This window comes from Astyanax mexicanus, chromosome 9 (assembly GCF_023375975.1).
Source record: "Astyanax mexicanus isolate ESR-SI-001 chromosome 9, AstMex3_surface, whole genome shotgun sequence".
NCBI lineage: Eukaryota > Metazoa > Chordata > Actinopteri > Characiformes > Acestrorhamphidae > Astyanax > Astyanax mexicanus.
In genome coordinates, this window is record NC_064416.1 from 43499068 (window position 1) to 43516310 (window position 17243).

At 38.2% G+C, this 17243-nt stretch overlaps 1 protein-coding gene across 5 annotated transcripts in view; it reads left to right on the top strand.

Annotated features, from left to right (window-relative positions):
• The first annotated feature begins 4376 nt into the window (after positions 1-4376).
• sema6dl (sema domain, transmembrane domain (TM), and cytoplasmic domain, (semaphorin) 6D, like) overlaps positions 4377-17243 on the top strand; it is a 50710-nt gene continuing 37843 nt past the window's right edge. For 4 of the 5 annotated variants that reach the window (XM_049483386.1, XM_049483389.1, XM_049483388.1 and 1 more), the window contains exons 1-2: positions 4379-4458; positions 4892-5084. The gene's annotated coding sequence lies outside the window, so the exon portion shown is untranslated. Of the gene's footprint in view, positions 4459-4891; positions 5085-17243 lie in introns of all 5 variants that reach the window. The other variant, XM_049483387.1, reaches the window with a different exon arrangement.

A 17243-nucleotide genomic window follows, 5' to 3' on the forward strand; every position in this document is an offset into this window, starting at 1 on the left:
CGTCTGTCTTCATGATTAATTAAGAGAATTAGCATGTTTCGAGCTGCGCAAGGCATATTTTTTTGCGCCCTCAGTATACCAAAGACACAATGTCTTCAAATACACCCTTCCAAATAACAATTACAAGATAAATAGCACAATAAAAAATTGTGCTATTTATCTACAAGCACTTTATACACCATCTAGACTTCGTATCAGTAGGTCCTTATTTTTCTCCTGCTCTATAACACTATAACACAGGGAATACACAAGCAATGCATATGCATTTTCACAACTGTGTTAGTAACAGGAGCAATTCAAAATAGCTGAATGCATTCATTAGAAAGGTTGTCCACAAACATTTGGGCACATTTGGAGCATGTTCTAGAGCCCCAGCTTGAGTCTGGTGTTATTTATATTTTTTTCCCATTATTTCCTCATTCGATTAGCAGCTACACTCCCGGTTAAACCCGGCGCATTGGGTTCACTCGAGACGCTTAATGAGTAATGTAATTGCTTTGACCCATATGCTGTCCTTCATTAATTTAATTGCATAATATACACATGGTGGTGCGATCTACAGCCTGTTTAAATTAGGGCAGCTCAGATGAGAGGAGCGCTCGCTTTCCATAGGGCTTTTGAATGAGACCGACGACTTCTTTTCCATTCGTCGCTATTTGCTTAACAAAAGCCGCCGTCATTTGATTATTTGGGGTTCGGCTGCTGTGGGGAAGCTGCAGAGGGAACGGAGGATTTCTATTGGTGGGCGATTTTCTCCCTGTTATACGCTCAGATGGATCTCTGCTGGCTTACACACACTCACACACACACACACACACACACATACACACCCATACCCATACACACACAGATGCAAAAAAATGTGATTTGATTTTTCTTGGCAATCTGAACTGGGTTAATAGGCCTAATTGTAAAAAAGATTCCCTACAGGGGACTCAAGGAGGGGTGTATTGTGTGTGTGAGAGTAAGTGTGTGTGTGTATATATATGTGTGTGTGTGTGTGTGTGTGTGTAATGTCATAGCGATTGGACTTGATTTTTGTTGGATTTTTTTGAGGTCAGCTGGACTCTCAAAGTGTCGTATCCAGACACGCTGATATGAGCTCTTCTATGTTTCGCCCTGACATACATACATGCATGTGTGTGTGTGTGTGTGTGTGTGTGTGTGTGTGTGTGTGTGTGTGTACGTGTACGTTTCAGAGTGTGTGTATCCGTTCTGGCAGATAAAATACAACAGAGAAGGCCCCAGCCTTATTCTCCTATTGTTGAAAGCAGCAGGTTCTCCATGTTAATATTTACATAGGGAATCCACTATACGATATATATATATATATATAATAATATATAATAATAATAATATATAATAATAAATCAGCTGTTAACCTCTTAACATAATTATGCAGCGTGTGTGTATTTGTGTGTGTATCTGTGTTTATGAGGGGGTTTTTTGGCTGAAAAAAAAAACATATTTTTTTCCTATTAAACTACTATTAAACTATTGCAAAAATAGTGGCAGCTAAAAGTAAGCTTTTTTAAGAGCCCATACCATATGTACATTTATTTTTCTTATGAAATATCTAAAATATCTGCTCTAATGCATCTCCAAATGCCAATTTTAAACCTCTCAATATGCCTTCGAATCAACCCGGCTGCTCTGACCTTAAAGTGGCATTACAGGGCTGTGTGAGCATCACACATCAATAATCGACCAGAACTTTATGTGCCTATATTGCCATTTTTCAAATGAAAAAAATCAATCAGGCTGTTTTGTGGCTGTGACGCATGTAAATAAGCTCTGCTGTGATTGGCTACCTTGCACAGCACCTTGTTTATAAGGCCACCAATGTAGGAACAACAGTGTGATGCAGATCAATGGGAATGTGCTGGTGGTTGTGACACCACAAAGACACGAAGTAACCCTAAAACATGGTGGTTTTTTTTATTCACTTTAAGTGGGGAGATAAAACATATTGAAACATGCAAACTAATTAAAAATGCAGTGTTTCTTACATTTACTTTGATATTGTTTTTTTTTTTTTGTTCAATTCATACAGAATTAACTTAGTTTACGTCTTTTTTTCCTGGTGGCTTCAACAAATTGAATTTGTTAATATGTTTAACATTTTCCCTTTTGCAGTGATATAGATGTTTTCCTCAACACTTAAAGGAGAACTCCGGTGTGAAATGGACTTGGGTTGAAATGAATCCTTGAATCCTTGAAAACATGATAACCAGTACAAACTTTTATTGAATAGTCCACCTCCATTCGTCTCCAGCATTCTGAAATACAGCACTTTTAGCTGATGATCCCAACATGCTTACAGTCATCCCAATAATGGACTGTTCTCTCTGTTACCATCAGGAAAGTGCTTCAGAACCCTGAAATCTAACACTGAAAGAATGAGAAGGAGTTTCTTTCCATATGTCGATCATGCATGAAATGGGGACAGAGGTTACGATACTAAACATGTTAACAGGTACAAATACACTGGACTTTTATTTACTGTAATGTGGACATGCATGTACATACACAACATATATTCACACATAAACTTTATCTCTGTCATGGACTCATGTTATTTATAAATAATATTTGAAGTAAATTTTATCCTTTTTTTGCTTTGTTCAGGTTATCTTTGTTTATCTTTGTTATATGTTTGATTGACCGCAGGTTTTTATATTGTAAATCTTAATATTTTATTTTTCCTACTAGATATTATGCACATTTAACTTTTAAAAAGTTTAAAAATGTAGCTTAGTAATATTGTGTGAGCAAACTGTCGTTCCAAGCATTTCACTAGAGGTCAAACTGTGTATTACTATGTATGAGACAAATAAATTTGAATTTGAATTTGATTTAAATTTACAATGCCAGTGATGCAAAGAAATCCCTTTTTTTTTTACACTTTTAACAAACTCAAATTAGATCCACACTTCTTTTATAGAATTTCAAGGGCCCTGAAATTTTGGTAAACTGCCTAAAACGTAGACCTACATCACAGCTTAACCTCTCAGGGTCCGAGGAAAGTGGTGAGAAATCTTGGGCAAAGGCTCAGGCAGAGAATCTAAACTCTAATGATCAAATAAGATATGGACTAGCTTGAGTTTAAACTGTCTGCAATCAAATAAAAGTCAAACTAAATGTGAGAAACACTATTTAAACTTTAATAACTTTATTTAAATCTGTCCCAATCTTTGCTGATTTTAGGTTGTTCATCTGAAGGCTGCAGTTTTCTATGGTCTGAGACCTTTAAGAGGTCGGGTTGGGTCAGGTGGGGCACAGCAGTTTGGTGCTGCATGAAAAAACAACACTAGTGAAAGTGAGTGTGCTAGTGTGAGTGAGAGAGTGAGTGTGTATGATCATGTTTAGCTGAGTTTAAACTTGCCCTTAGGTGAAAGTGCGTGTGCTAATGGTGTGTGTCAATAAGTGTGTGTATGTATGTGTGTATGAGAGAGAGAGAACTGGAGCAAAATAAATTGTGTTTCCTCATTGGCTCGCTCTGAAGCCTGCAGTTAAAAAGTCGAAATTTCCTTGTTGAGCTGCTTCTCCAACCCAAACACACACACACACACACACACACACACACACACACACACGGCTCTGTGGAAAAGATTCAACTAGCAGCTCTGTTGTGGGGGATGGGGGGCATAGTGTGTCAAGAAACCTCAGGATCTCTCTCTTTCCCACTATTTCCTTTTCCTTCTCTCTCTCCCAGTATTCCTTAACCTCTCTCGCTCTTTCTTCTCTCTCTCTCTCTCTCTCTCTCTCTTTTTTTTTTTACTCACTCTGTGAGTCATTTTATTTTATGGTTGTCTCACTGTTTCTTTTTACTGTATTTTTGTCCTTCTCTTGTTTTCTCTCCGATATTTTTGGTCTTTCTCTTAACTTTTGTTTTCCTTCAGTTTCAGTTCAATCTCTTTTTTTTCTCTCTCTCTTTTTTTAATTGTGTATTACTTCTAAAGCTTTCTCTCTCTCTCTCTCTTTCTCTGTGTACCTTAACATCTTTTGTTTCTCTTTCTCTATCTGTATGTATTGTTTCAGACTTTTTTTTCAGACTCTTTAACTCTCTCTGTTGTTTTTTCCCTCTCTCTCCTTCTCCCTCTCTCCCCTTCTTTTAACCTCTCTCTCTCTCTCTCTCTCTTAAAAAGAGGGGGAAGCAGAGCAGAAGGAAAAACAGCCAAAATCTACATTTTGGGAAGAGTAGTGTGTGTGTGTTAAAGAGAGAGAGAGAGAAAGAGAGAGAGAGAGATTATAGAGAGAGTGTAGAGAGGTGGGGAAGGGAAGGAAAGGAGGAGGGGTGAGTGGGAGGAGCCAGAGGTAGGATGAAATGTGATTGGCTGGGTGGGACGCTGCTGGATCGGGTTTCTCTCTCTCTCTCTCTGCTCGGTAGTTTGTTTTTCTCGCGCTGGAAGTTGGAGCTCAGTTCGGTTGGGTTCCTCGCGCGCGGACTCAAATGAGGTGAGTTGAGCGCTCGAGAGCTGGAAGGGTGGTGTGGGGGGGTGGATAGGGAGGGGGGGGTAAATGTATGGGAGGGGTGGGGGGTAGTCCAGCCTTTAACAAATACACACACACACACACACTTATACACACGCAGGGGCTCAAATTTCTGCAAGGTTTTGGCTCGCGCTCTCCGCTTTAAAGCGCAAGAGTATTTTCTAATTGCGCGTAAAGAGCGCAGGCAGCGAGAGCGCGCGCGGGGTTTGTTTTGTATGGTTTTAATGGTAAAGAGTTGGTGGGGTGTTGGAGGGGTAGTTGTGGGTAAGTTATTGGGGGTTGGGGCAGGTAGGGGGAAGGGGGTGTGTGAGAGAGGGAGAGTGTGTGTGTGTGTGTGTGTGTTAACGCTGTGGACTCGTCAGCTAAAGCCTCTCCTTTTTTTCTGGAATAACAAAAGCTGATCCGGACGCTCCTGGAACTCACACTGGATATTTATTCCCTCTCATCATCTTCATCATCTTCACCATCTTCATCTGATCTTTTACCCCCGCGCGCATGGATTTTACTGCGCATTATTAGCACGCGCAGACTTGGGAGATAAATATGAGAAGGAGCTGCGCGTGCCGCCGATCTGTTTCAGAAAGCTCAAGGTAGGAGATTCTGGTTTGCTGTTGTTTAAAGTTTAAAGGCTTTGGCTTGTTGTTGGTAGAGATGCACCGAAATGAACACATTTTGGCAACAACAAACAGATTAAAACCGAACTGAATAAAACATTGAGAGGTTGAATGCATTTCTAAATCGAGAACACGATTTTTTCTGCAGGTTTTCATCGATTTTACCACTTTTTCACGACTGAATGAATAAAGTTGTAAGTTAGCACATGCATTACGTCTAAATGGAAGCCTAAATGAAATACCGTATATTTGTTAAACACTGAATATGTAAACCAAGCAACAAATTACAGAATTGTTCTATACAAGAATGATTCGAAAAATGATTTTTACTTTTTACTTCAGCTGATCAATGAAAGTGACTTTTTGCGATTTTTTCCGAATATTTTCGGTTGCGGGAATATTCGGTGCATCCCTAGTTGTTCATTAAGCCTAAATGAAATACAATATATTTATTGAACACTGAGCATTTTAACCAAGCAACAAATCACAGAATTGTTTGATTAAAAAATGATTCAGTCGTTTTACTTGTGACCGAACAACGAAAGTGTCTTTTTGCGATTTCTGTCGAATATTTTCGGCTGCCGACTATTCGGTGCATCTCTAGTTGTAAACGTGTTCGGGAATGTGCGGGTCTGCAAATGTTGGTATTGTCGTATTGGCTTCTGTATCGGCAAACCTGCAAGTCTGCAGAGTGCAATCCTATAATATAACAAGCTATATTGTTTTTTCAACTAAAACACTATAGCTGCCCTATACAACCTTTAACTCCTCTGCTACTTAAATAACCATAGCTGAACGTGTTTAATAAAGTTGATAAAGCATGAAGAACCTGAGTATGGAGTGCACCAGTGAAATCAGAGCTTTCTAGAGATTGTGAACCGGCTAAATAGTCTTTTAAGTCTTTCTATGAAATGCATATCCTTTTTTTTGAAGGGTGCAGGGATTTCTGGAGGTGTTTGTTTGGAATCTTGGGAGTAGCTACTGCCAGTGCTGGGAATTTGGTTGATGTGGTAAGAAGGGTTGGTGTTGGGGATATTTCAGGACAGCGGGCAGGAAATAGGATCGCAATGTCGGGGATGTTGGAATGAGAGTAGCAGATTATAGAGACTAGTATGTGTGTTGAATGAATGTTGGAAGTAGTATTGAAGTAATGTAAAAATTTGGGATGCTCGGGATTGTTTAGAATTATTCCTATTGCTATTGGGAATGCTGATGGGATTTATTTTTGCTTTGTGTGTTTTTTTGGGGAACTAATATGGATAAATTGGAGTATTAGATATTTTTGGAAAAGCAAGTGCTTGGGTATGTTTTCTAATCCTGATATTTGAGCTCAGGAATGGAAAGTACTCTTTGGGATGATGTTTTATCATGTCAAGGATGATCCCTGACGCTCGGATCTCTTAATCGTCCCAGTGTATCTACTGATGCTAATCAGACAAAGGGATGAACCAGTGGGTTTTCCATACGGGGAGCGCAGTGTCTGGGGAAAATGTCATTGGATCCTGTTGAAGCCAATTCAGAAGCCCCTCTTGGAGTGTATTGATTATTGATTAGATTTTCTAGTAAAGGGAGGGCGGAGTCTATTGCATTATCTTGGCGGAGTTTTATGGGGCCAAGCCCAAAGAGGACGCGCCGTCCGCCGCCGCAATAAACCCGGCCAACCTTCGTCCTCTGCGCGGGGAGTCGGGCGGGGAGCGGAGCTGCTTCAGGAGAATATTTATGAGAGTTTATCGACCGCGCTGAGCGGGGCTGGGCGGTGTTCCCTGCCGGGGGCGCCCTTGGTGGCGGTGGCGGAGTGATGGTGGAGTGATGGTTGGCTCCAGAAGCGCAGCGGCCAGCGGTGAGAGCGCATTAGTGCAATCAATTCAGCAGCTCAACCCATTACAGCCCTCAGAGCTCTCTCAGCTAGTGCTTTCTGCTGATCACACCATCCACCGTGTCCTGAATCTACTTCTCTTCCCAGAAAACTGGGTTCTTCTAGGGTTCTCCACTAGGTGAGGTTCATCATCAGTAGAAGCCATGGTTCAGAATTAACCAAAGTTTAGACGCTGTAAACCCACAATTAGTTTGAACTCAAACAAATAAAACAAGTTTGTTTTATGTAAAATTGCATGTTTCCAAACATTACTCAACTATTATAAATCAGGTTAACATTTGTTGGTACCTCTACATTAAAATGGAAATCTTTGAGTTGAGTCAACTTATAATAACTGAGTTTAATCTATTGGGACAAACAGTTTGCATTTTGGGTGTGTTCTCCAGATTCTGACACTCACCATCAGTGTGTAGTCATTCTCCCCAGGGCTACTTTTGGTACATTTGCAGAGATCATATGTTATGATTAAATGTCTAGCCACTAAATTCACCTTATTCCAGGCGATCAGTGTGAGTATTTATAAAATAAATAGTTAAGTAAAATGGAATTCAAATGAAAAGTAAGAAGAAATCAACATATTTATTCATAATTCAGTTGTAATAGCTTGATGTTTTAAGTCTTGCTAACCTACTCAATTTTTTTCGAAATAAATTAAACTTATTCGGGCTGGGGACAGAAGCGTAATGGGAAATGGGTAAATGGCTCACTCACACAGTTCACACTTTAATCAACTTAATCAGTGTCTCCAAAAGTGCTCAAACTCAACAGATTACATATTTACTCACTAAATAATCAGTACTCTCCATGCTTAAACAACAAACAGCAGAAATAATCGTTGACTAATCAGCTAATCAGAAAAAAATAACCATCAGATTAAATGGCTACCAAAATAACCATTAGTTGCATCTGTGCGTATCTCAATCTCAAAACATGAGATGCTCTTAAACACTCTTCCACACTAAAAAACGATAATGTGGGTATATGTTAGTAAATAAAACATAATAAAAAAGAGTCCACTCAGCATAAAAATATATGTTTGTTACATTTTTTAAATGGTAAATTCAGACAAATTTAAAATTTATTTTTTGTTTGGATGCCTTATTCTTTTTTATTGCGTGATTTTGCATCAGCACAAGAACAGGTTTTTGCATTTTCCAATTGTACCTATAAGCTCAAATTAATGGAGATTTTTGTAAAGGTTTAATTCAATTATGTTGCTGTTTAAGCTTAATTTAGTTGTTTAGTTGTTTACCAAACGAAACAATGGGATTCATTTTAAGTAAAACAGCTTTAGAAAGTTAAGTTCGTCCAACAATAAAATAAAAACCTCAGCTTTTACTCAACAATATTTTAGTTGGGATTACTTAAAAAATGCATGCAAATAGCTTTTTTAAAGTAGATCCAGTATATTATTCATTAAAGTGTGTAGATCATTCATTTAGAAGAATTCTTTAGAGGTACTTTAATAAAAGAACCAACCCTATACTTTCCTTTGTCTTATGAACCGATGAACCCTTTTTAAGGACACTCAATGCAACAATGCAAAAAAGCAGAGTTCTATTGTTACTCTACAGTCACGCACTGTTTAGTACTAAAAACAGGTTCTTTGACTTGTAACAAAAAAAGTAGAACCCTTTTGTTGCTGCATGGAAGGTTCTACACAATAGATTTATGCACACAAATAGCTGCTGTTGCTACAAATCATACTGTTTTATGAACAAACAGGTGCTTCGTTTATAAATCTTACACTTTATCAAAAGCAGAACCGTTTTTGTGCAAGGTAAAGGGTCGTTTTTTCCTCCAAGCTTCATTAAGCATTGCTACTTGTCTTCACTAAAGAACTTAAGGAGAGAACAGCCTTTATAAAAGCATTTATCAACGTATATGTGTAATTATAACAAAAAAACGAGACCAGCCGTTCTTGGTGACCAGAGGAATGAAAGCATTCTTTAAAAAACAAAACAACCGACTCCACAGAATTGCAGTTGTTTATCGTGATATCACGTTATCATGCATTGTTGTAACCTTTATTTGTTCAGTTTAACCTTTAACTGTTAGTAATGCACCCACAGAAAAACAGTTTTTAAGTTTGTGTAGCAAAATAAAAGGGGTTTTAACGGAGGTTTAACACATTAAAATAGTCCAACAACCTCTGTACTGTAGAGAATGAACATACTGCTATAAAGTAAACCTATAGAGATGTGAACTGTTGCTTTTACTGAATAGCAATAAACTGATTTTCTGAACGGATGATCTGTAAAATAAGGGCGTGTAACTCTTTAACGGTCCTTCAGTAAAGGCAGTGGTTCTGTATTAGAATGTATTAAGCCATTGTCACGCATTTTGCTACTCTATACAACTCAGCTATTGCTAACATAGAAGTGCAAATGCACACATACAGCTTGTCTAGTCCTGTAGAGAAGTCTAGACTAGCAGTGAACAGGACTCTCTGGAACAGACGCATATGAAAGGGGATATTAAAGCAAGAAAAAAACTTTTATATACCACGGAGTTCAGCAAAAAACAAAGAAACACACACTGAATGTGCAACTGTGTCCCAGTTTCATCAATATAATACTTAAAAGTGGTTTCAATGGAGGTTAACACGTTAAAATAATCCAATAACCCTTCTTCATGCTATAGAAAATTAATATACTGCTAAAAAGTGACCCTTTAGTCATATTGTAAAAGAGCTGTTCATTGATTCTGTATGTAACTGTTGCTTTTACTGAAGAAGCGCCCGTGAATGACCCTGAATTAAAGAGCGAAAGAGCAACAAAAAGCGCGTTTGCTTTTTTTTTGTCACAAGCAGAAGAACCTTTTTATCCAGCTGTATAGAGCCGTGTTTTGTTGGGGGTGTAAGGGGAGGATCCCGGGTCCGTTTCCGAATGGAGACGTGCTGTTTTTTTCCCCTTGTTTCTTGTCTTTTCTGCTCTGACTGTGATTTATGCTCAGTGCGGCAGATCCCGGTGCTGCCGCTGGACTGACTGACAGCCGTGTTAATGCTCCATCAGCAGTATGAATGGACGCGGCGCTGCATTGGCTAGCTTTGGAATAAAGCAGCTGTTTTCCCCCGGGGGCCGCTCCTGCAGGGGCCAGCGGAGCGGGGTGATCCCTCTACCCGTCCTTCTATGGCTTTCTCCCGTGTGTAGGTGGTTTCGGGTGGCTTGGGTTTGAATATTTACACGTTTAGAGCTGTTAAATGAAGTCGGGGTTGTCAGTGGCCAATCTGGCGATGATAGCGGGAGTGTTATAATCTAACATGAACTGTTTTTGACTTACTTACAGTGGCATTAAAAAAGAAAGTGAGTGTAAAGTACAGATTCTTGCAGCTTGACTGCTGTTAAAACTGGTGGAGAAGATATTTCAGTATGATTTAAATCTGATAAAGGTTTTATTGGTGAGTGCTCTTCTTCATTTTCCTGTTTTTTGACATTTAAACCAAGTGGCTTTGATTCAAGATATTGTTCACATATCTACACAAATAACCCGTTAACACAAGCTACAAGTGGTTCTTTGATTGATGCCGTTGAACTTTGATTGATGCCGTTGAACGGCAGTTGGTCATTAAATCTGGACCTTGGATCCAGTTATCAGTTCTGAATTTTGCAATCCAGATCACTGGAAATGAACAAAACAGCTGATATAATCCATCGACTGTGTTGTGTTCCGCATCGGATTTCAAGAATTTCAAAGTCCACAGACATTGGAGAACCACTTTTGGAAATATATAAAGATCCATTCTTGAATAGAGAGGTTTGTATGAGTGGAAAAAGCCATAAAAAATGGTAAAACCAATTGGTTGTTTTATGGTATTGCTCAAAGAAACCCTTTTGTAGCAACTTTTAGAGGGAAGTTAATACACCTTTGAAATGGATAAATGACAATTTTTCAATATAAAATGATGATTGTTTTATCTTTCTATGACACATTTAGCAGGTATCTTTATTTTTATGGACCAACAAGACTTAATATACACTCCTTTAAGAGTATATATATTCCGAATACTTTGAAGCATGTCACAAAAAATTATGTTTTAGTGTAAAGAACCTTTAAAATCTCAATAAATAACATTTATAACAAGTGGAGATGGCTCTTTAAACCTTTTCAAAATGTTCTTAACAATCACACATTTCTCTGATGTATTTGTATATCTGATATTGTTTAACGGAACCTGAACTGGCATCAGTAATGTTAGAAATATCCAGTTAATAAAGCTTATTGAGCTCCTCTTATTAAGCTACAGTTTCTGTACAGATGTTTAAAGAGGAAGTGACTCACAGAAGGGAAATCCCACTGTATATTGTGAGTCAGGTGAAAACGTGAGGATATATTTCCTGATGATGAAGTGTAGGCCAATATCGTGCCATATCACACACCCCTAATTATCACATCAGGGTACAGCTTTTTTACTGTTTTTAGCAAAAGAAAAATTTACACTGTTCTCATTTACCATTATATATCTACTAGAGACAGACTATATCTGTCCAATATCATTTATTTTACTTTAATTCCGAATATATGGAGATATTTGGAGTGCACTATTATTAGTATCATGACATCATGTGTGGGTCATTGACTTTTTGTTACAAATCTGATAAAATGATTGTATTTTTTAATACCTCAGTTAGAAGTGTGCCATGCCATATCAGATGCTATAATAACATTAAAATTTGCAGTAGTGTATTCTTGAAATATATATATATATATATATATATTTAATTTAGTGTTTTGTATGTTTAGTGTATCGCCAAGAATATCGATATCACGAAAATACCATGAAATATCGTGATATTATTTTAGGGCCATATCGCCCACCCCTACTGCATACTAACGTTGTATGATGTTTTAAGAAAACTCATACTGCATGTTATTATTATATTACTATTTTTATTATTTGTGGTTGGTCCATAGCCTACGTTGAATTGTTGGATTAAAGGCAGAAACACCACCTTGTAAAGGACAAAATTCATACTGGATATTAATGCTAATATAAATGACTTCTGGATGTTTCTGTTATTATTTTATATTTGATATTGACCTTTTTATGTCACAAACCAATCCTACACAGTAGGATGAACGTGATTAAAGTGTCTAAACCACAAAAATAAATAGCAAAAATGAGCTATAATTACTTGCCAGTGAAGTGGGCGGGGCTAAGGTACTATATCATTGGCTTGTAAACTTGTTCATTGGCTGGTTTATGCTCTATGCTGATGGACAACAAGGAGTATTAGTTAGTGTTATGTAAAACAACATTAAGAAAAAAGGATCATCAATAGATGCCGGGTTTGAAAGGGTTTAAAAGGGTTAAATTGAGCAGAAAAGCACACAATTAAACATTCATGGCCAAAAACGAACAAAGTAATATGTGAAAATTGTCGTAAGGATGAATAACGAATCTCTTTTTCACCATTGCATAAATGTGCTGCTTGTGTTTTTTTGTCCTTTGTCTTTCTTTTCACTTAATTTTGGTGTTCGATTATATTGTGCATCTCTATTATTGGATATAAATATAATCTGGTCTGAAAAAAAGGTATGAAAGAAAAATGAACAGTTTAAAAGGAAAATCATTTTTGAGCAGCAAAACTAAATGCAGTATGATGTTTAAACCGATTTAACAGTGCAGATTATATTGCGTATGTAAACACTGCGGTGCTAAACCAATATATTGTGCCGCTATATATTGTGAAGCTGGCTGACTGCTGCTGACTGAGGGCTGATAAATGACTCTATAGCGCCCCCACAGTCTGTGTTCTGCTGAATGGACGCGTTTGAGTCTGTTCATCTTGTTTCATTGCCCACCTGTGAGTGTGTGTGTGTGTGTGTGTGTGTGAGTGTGTGTGTGGGGAGCTGGTTGGAGCTGCTTTCTGTCTCTGTCTCTCACACACAAACCCACACACACACTTATACACACACACACACACACAAACCCACACACACACTAACACACACACACACTCATACAGGTTCTCCGCTGCTTCGTATTTCTGTACACTTCTGTGCAAAAGCCAGATAAGGAAGTGTGTGAAGCTGCACCCTGTGAGTTTAGCTGTCTAAGCAGTTTTACACTCTTATAAATAAAGGTTACTAAACACTGTTTTTATATGAAATTGATATAAAACCTTCCCTAGTGAAAAAAGGAGATTAAAGTATACTAAGCATTATTTTTATGCTATAGTGCACTAAAGTGTTCTTGTAGCCACATTATTATTAATCAGTATATTTAATGAGTGATAAAATGAAACGTTTTTTTTGTACTTATTATACTTTAATTACAGTATAAAAATAGTACAAAAGTTTTACTTAAGTTGTGCTAAGTGTACTTAACTGTACTTAAATGGAAATATACTATTTTAAATATATACTTAAGTAACATTTAAACATTTAAACTACTTCATGTATGTAACCCCATATATTAAATATGCTTACAGTACAATACAATTATGATACATTTAATGAGGATTACAACTGCATCACTATTTATACACTGAGTATATTAGAAATGTACTAAGAATTGATTTTAATATATTTACATATTAAAAGTACAGATATGCTTCTTGTTCCTGTCTTTTGTATGTTGCACCCTTCTGCTACACTTCATTGGGTATAGAAATATTGTATATTTTAATATACTGTACTACAAATTCTCTACAAATTTACCTTAATTTTTTTTTATAAGAAGTAATAATTTAATATACTTTCAAAAAAAGTGTATAAATGTACACTATTGTACAAAAAAGTATATTTGGAAATAGGTATTATAGAATAATATTAAATTACATTAAACCAAGGTGTACTTCAGTGTAGTCTTTTTTTAAATACACTATATTGCACTTTTTAAAACATACGGTCACAGTTTATTTTCAAACATTTGATGAAAGCATAACATTAATATACTTTTAACATATTTTAAGTAAGTACATAAACCATAACATACATTTCTCAGTGTAAGTACAATTAAGTATACTTATTTTTCACCAAGGTTGGTAAAAGTCCTACATTCTGTGCAAGGTCTTTATGTAGGATTTAAAACAGTGGTTTTGTATTAAAAATAAAAATAAAATCCAAAAAGTAAAATTGATTACTGTCCCACAGCGTCTATATTTATTTAGGGACATTTAGGACATGCTAGGCTAACAATGCTAACAAACACTGCTCATTGACTGTCTCCAGTCTCATCTCTGTAAATACTTTTCCTGTCTACTCTCTCTTTCTCTTCTTCCTCTCCTGTCATTTTCATCATCTTCCTCTCTCTCTCTCTCTCTCTCTCTCTCTCTCTCTCTCTCTCTCTTCTGTCTCTCTCTCTCACATAAACAGGTTGCAACACTTTACATGCATGTCTAAAAATATGTGGACACCTGCTGCTCAACGCTCTGTTTATTCTAGAATCAGTGATATTAATAGGGCGTTTGTCCCACTTTCCCGCAGCAACAGCCTCTAATTATCTGTGAGGGCTTTACACTAGACGTTGGAACATTGCTGTGAGGAGAATATGATTGCACCAGTGAGTTTTGTAGCGGATGGAGCTCCATCACTCCAGAGAACACCGTTGTAAACCCCTCTAGCTCTCTATGCGCTAGGTGACCCGAGGCTCGAGTGTCACGGCGTCTCCAGAGCGTCCCGTTCTATTGGTCAGTGCTTTTCTATAGTGATTATTCACGCTGCGTGTGAACGGCGGCGTCAGCATCAGTTGATCTGTTGATGTTATCATTGTGGCTGAGAACAGTCTGGATACATCTGGACCAAAACTGAACACGGCTAATCAGCTCAGAAACATTAATACTGTATATGAATCATAATCCTAGAGTTTAAAAGTGGAAAAAAGTAACATCTGTGTGAGTGAGTAAGAGAGAGAGAGAGAGAGAGAGTGTGTGTGTGTGTGTGTGTGTAGTAATGATTTGAGTCTCTGTGGAGATGAGAGAGAGCGATGAGTAATCTCATGGTGCTGATTCTAATGCTGGAAACACACACACACACACACACAGAGCCTACTCACTTATATGCATCACTCTATACTTCCTCTGTCCTTCCATTTTCCTATTTTTTCCTTATTTGTCTGCTCTGTCTCTTTATATCTGCTTCTAACTATCACACTCTCTCTCTCACTCTTTCTTTCTGCCTCTATCTCTTTCCCTTTATGTCTGCATCTCTCTCGCTCTTTCTGCTGTTTCTTTCTTTATATCTGCCTCTAACAATCACTCTCTCTTTCATTTCTTCCCCTTTTCCTGCTTCTATTTTTCTTCCTCTTTCTGCTGTTTCTCTCATTTCTGCCTCTATCTCGTTCTCCTTATATCTGCCATTATCACTCTCTCCCTCTCATTGCTTCCCCTTGTTCTACCTCTATTTCTCTCCATCTTTCTGCTCTCTCTTTATTTCTGTCTCTATCTCCTACCCTTTATATCTACACCCATCTTCCTCTTTCTGCTCTCTCTCTCTTTCTCTTTATATCTGCCTCTAACTATCACTCTCTCCCTCTTTCTGCTCTCTCTCTTTCTGTTTATATCTGCCTCTAACTATCACTATCTTCCTCTTTCTGCTCGCTCTTTTTCTCTTTTTTATCTGCCTCTAACTATAACTCTATAACTACAAATTATTGCTTTCTCTTTATCTGCTTCTATTTTTCCCTCTCTTTCTGCTGTTTCTCTCTTTACTTCTATCTCTTTCTCTTCATATTTGTACATCTCTCCCTTTCTGCTCTTTCTCTTTACATCTGCCTCTATCACTCTCTCTTATTGTTTCCCTTTTATCTGCTTCTATTTTTCTTAATATCAATATCTATTTCTCTCTTTATGTGCCTCTATCTCTTTCACTTTATACATCTTTTTTTACATCTTTCTCTCTCTTTCTGCTCTGTCTTTGTTTATATCTGCCTCTAACCATCACTCTCTCTCTTTTATTGCCCCCCTTAACCTGCCTCTAAATATCTCTTTCCCTCTTTTTGCTCCTTCTCTCTCTTTCACTCTCTTTCTCTTTATATCTGCTTCTATCACTCTCTACCTCTTATTGCTCCCCTTAATTTGCCCCTATCTCTCTCCCTCTTTCTGCTGTCTCACTTTATATCTGCCTCTATTTTTCTCCCGCTCACTTCTCTCTCTCTTTATATGTGCCTCTAACTATCTCTCCCTCTTTTTGTTCTCTCTTTATGTCTGCCTCTATCTCTCACCCTCTTTCCGATCTATCTCTCTCCCACTTAATTCTCTATGCCTCCTGCACTCTTTCTTTATATCTGCCTCTAACTATCTCTCACTGTTTTTGTTCTCTCTTTACGTCTGCCTCTCCTTCTTAATTCTCTATGCCTCCTGCACTCTTTCTTTATATCTGCCTCTAACTATCTCTCCCTGTTTTTGTTCTCTCTTTACGTCTGCCTCTCCTTCTTAATTCTCTATGCCTCCTGCACTCTTTCTTTATATCTGCCTCTAACTACCTATCTCTCTCTTTTTGCTCTCTCTTATAACTGCTTCTTAACTATCTCCCTCTTTCTGCTGTCTCTCTCTTTTTTAAAAATAATTCAGAAGTTCTGGTCCTATTGTCTTATTGTTCTCTCTCTGTCTCTCTCTGTCTCTCGCTCTTTTACAAATACACACACACACACACACACACACATACTTGGCAACAACAGTGCCCCTGCAAGTGACTTTTTGTCCCCAGGCCCCCCGTTTTCACCCCTTTATCACCCTGATCCCACAGCAGCCAGAGAAGAGAAAGAGAGAAGGAAAGAAACTTCTATTTTTCTTTTCCCTCATGTGGAGGAGAGAGAGAGAGCTAAATGACAGAAGAGGAGAGAGAGAGAGAGAGAGAGAGAGAGAAGGGTAGAGGGAGGGAGGGGTTTGGTGAATGCTAAGGCAGTAGCGTGCTAGCGGGATGCGGTGTTGCGTGAGTAGCGTGCTCCACCACAGGGCAGAACCAGAAACCGGGCTGAACTCTCCTCAATAGAAAACACGTTTCTCTGGCTGAGGACTGAACCGTAACTCTAGACGCCTGACCTTTGGACGTCCTTTTGTTTCTGTTTTGCATTAGGTTTCCTTCTCTCTCTCTCTCTCCTTTTTTCTGACTTATTATACTCTCCATCCCTCCCTCTCCCCTCTCTGTCTCTCTCTCTCTCTCTCTCCGTGTTTTTCTCCCTCTCTCGCCCGCTCTCGCGTGTGCTGGGCTGGCTGAGCTGCAGGCAGTAATGATGGAGTGCTGGAGCCGGGGCTCGGCTGAGCCGGAGCTGGAGTTTTAGTGGATCTGGTCTGATCTGACAGAGGGCGCTAAAG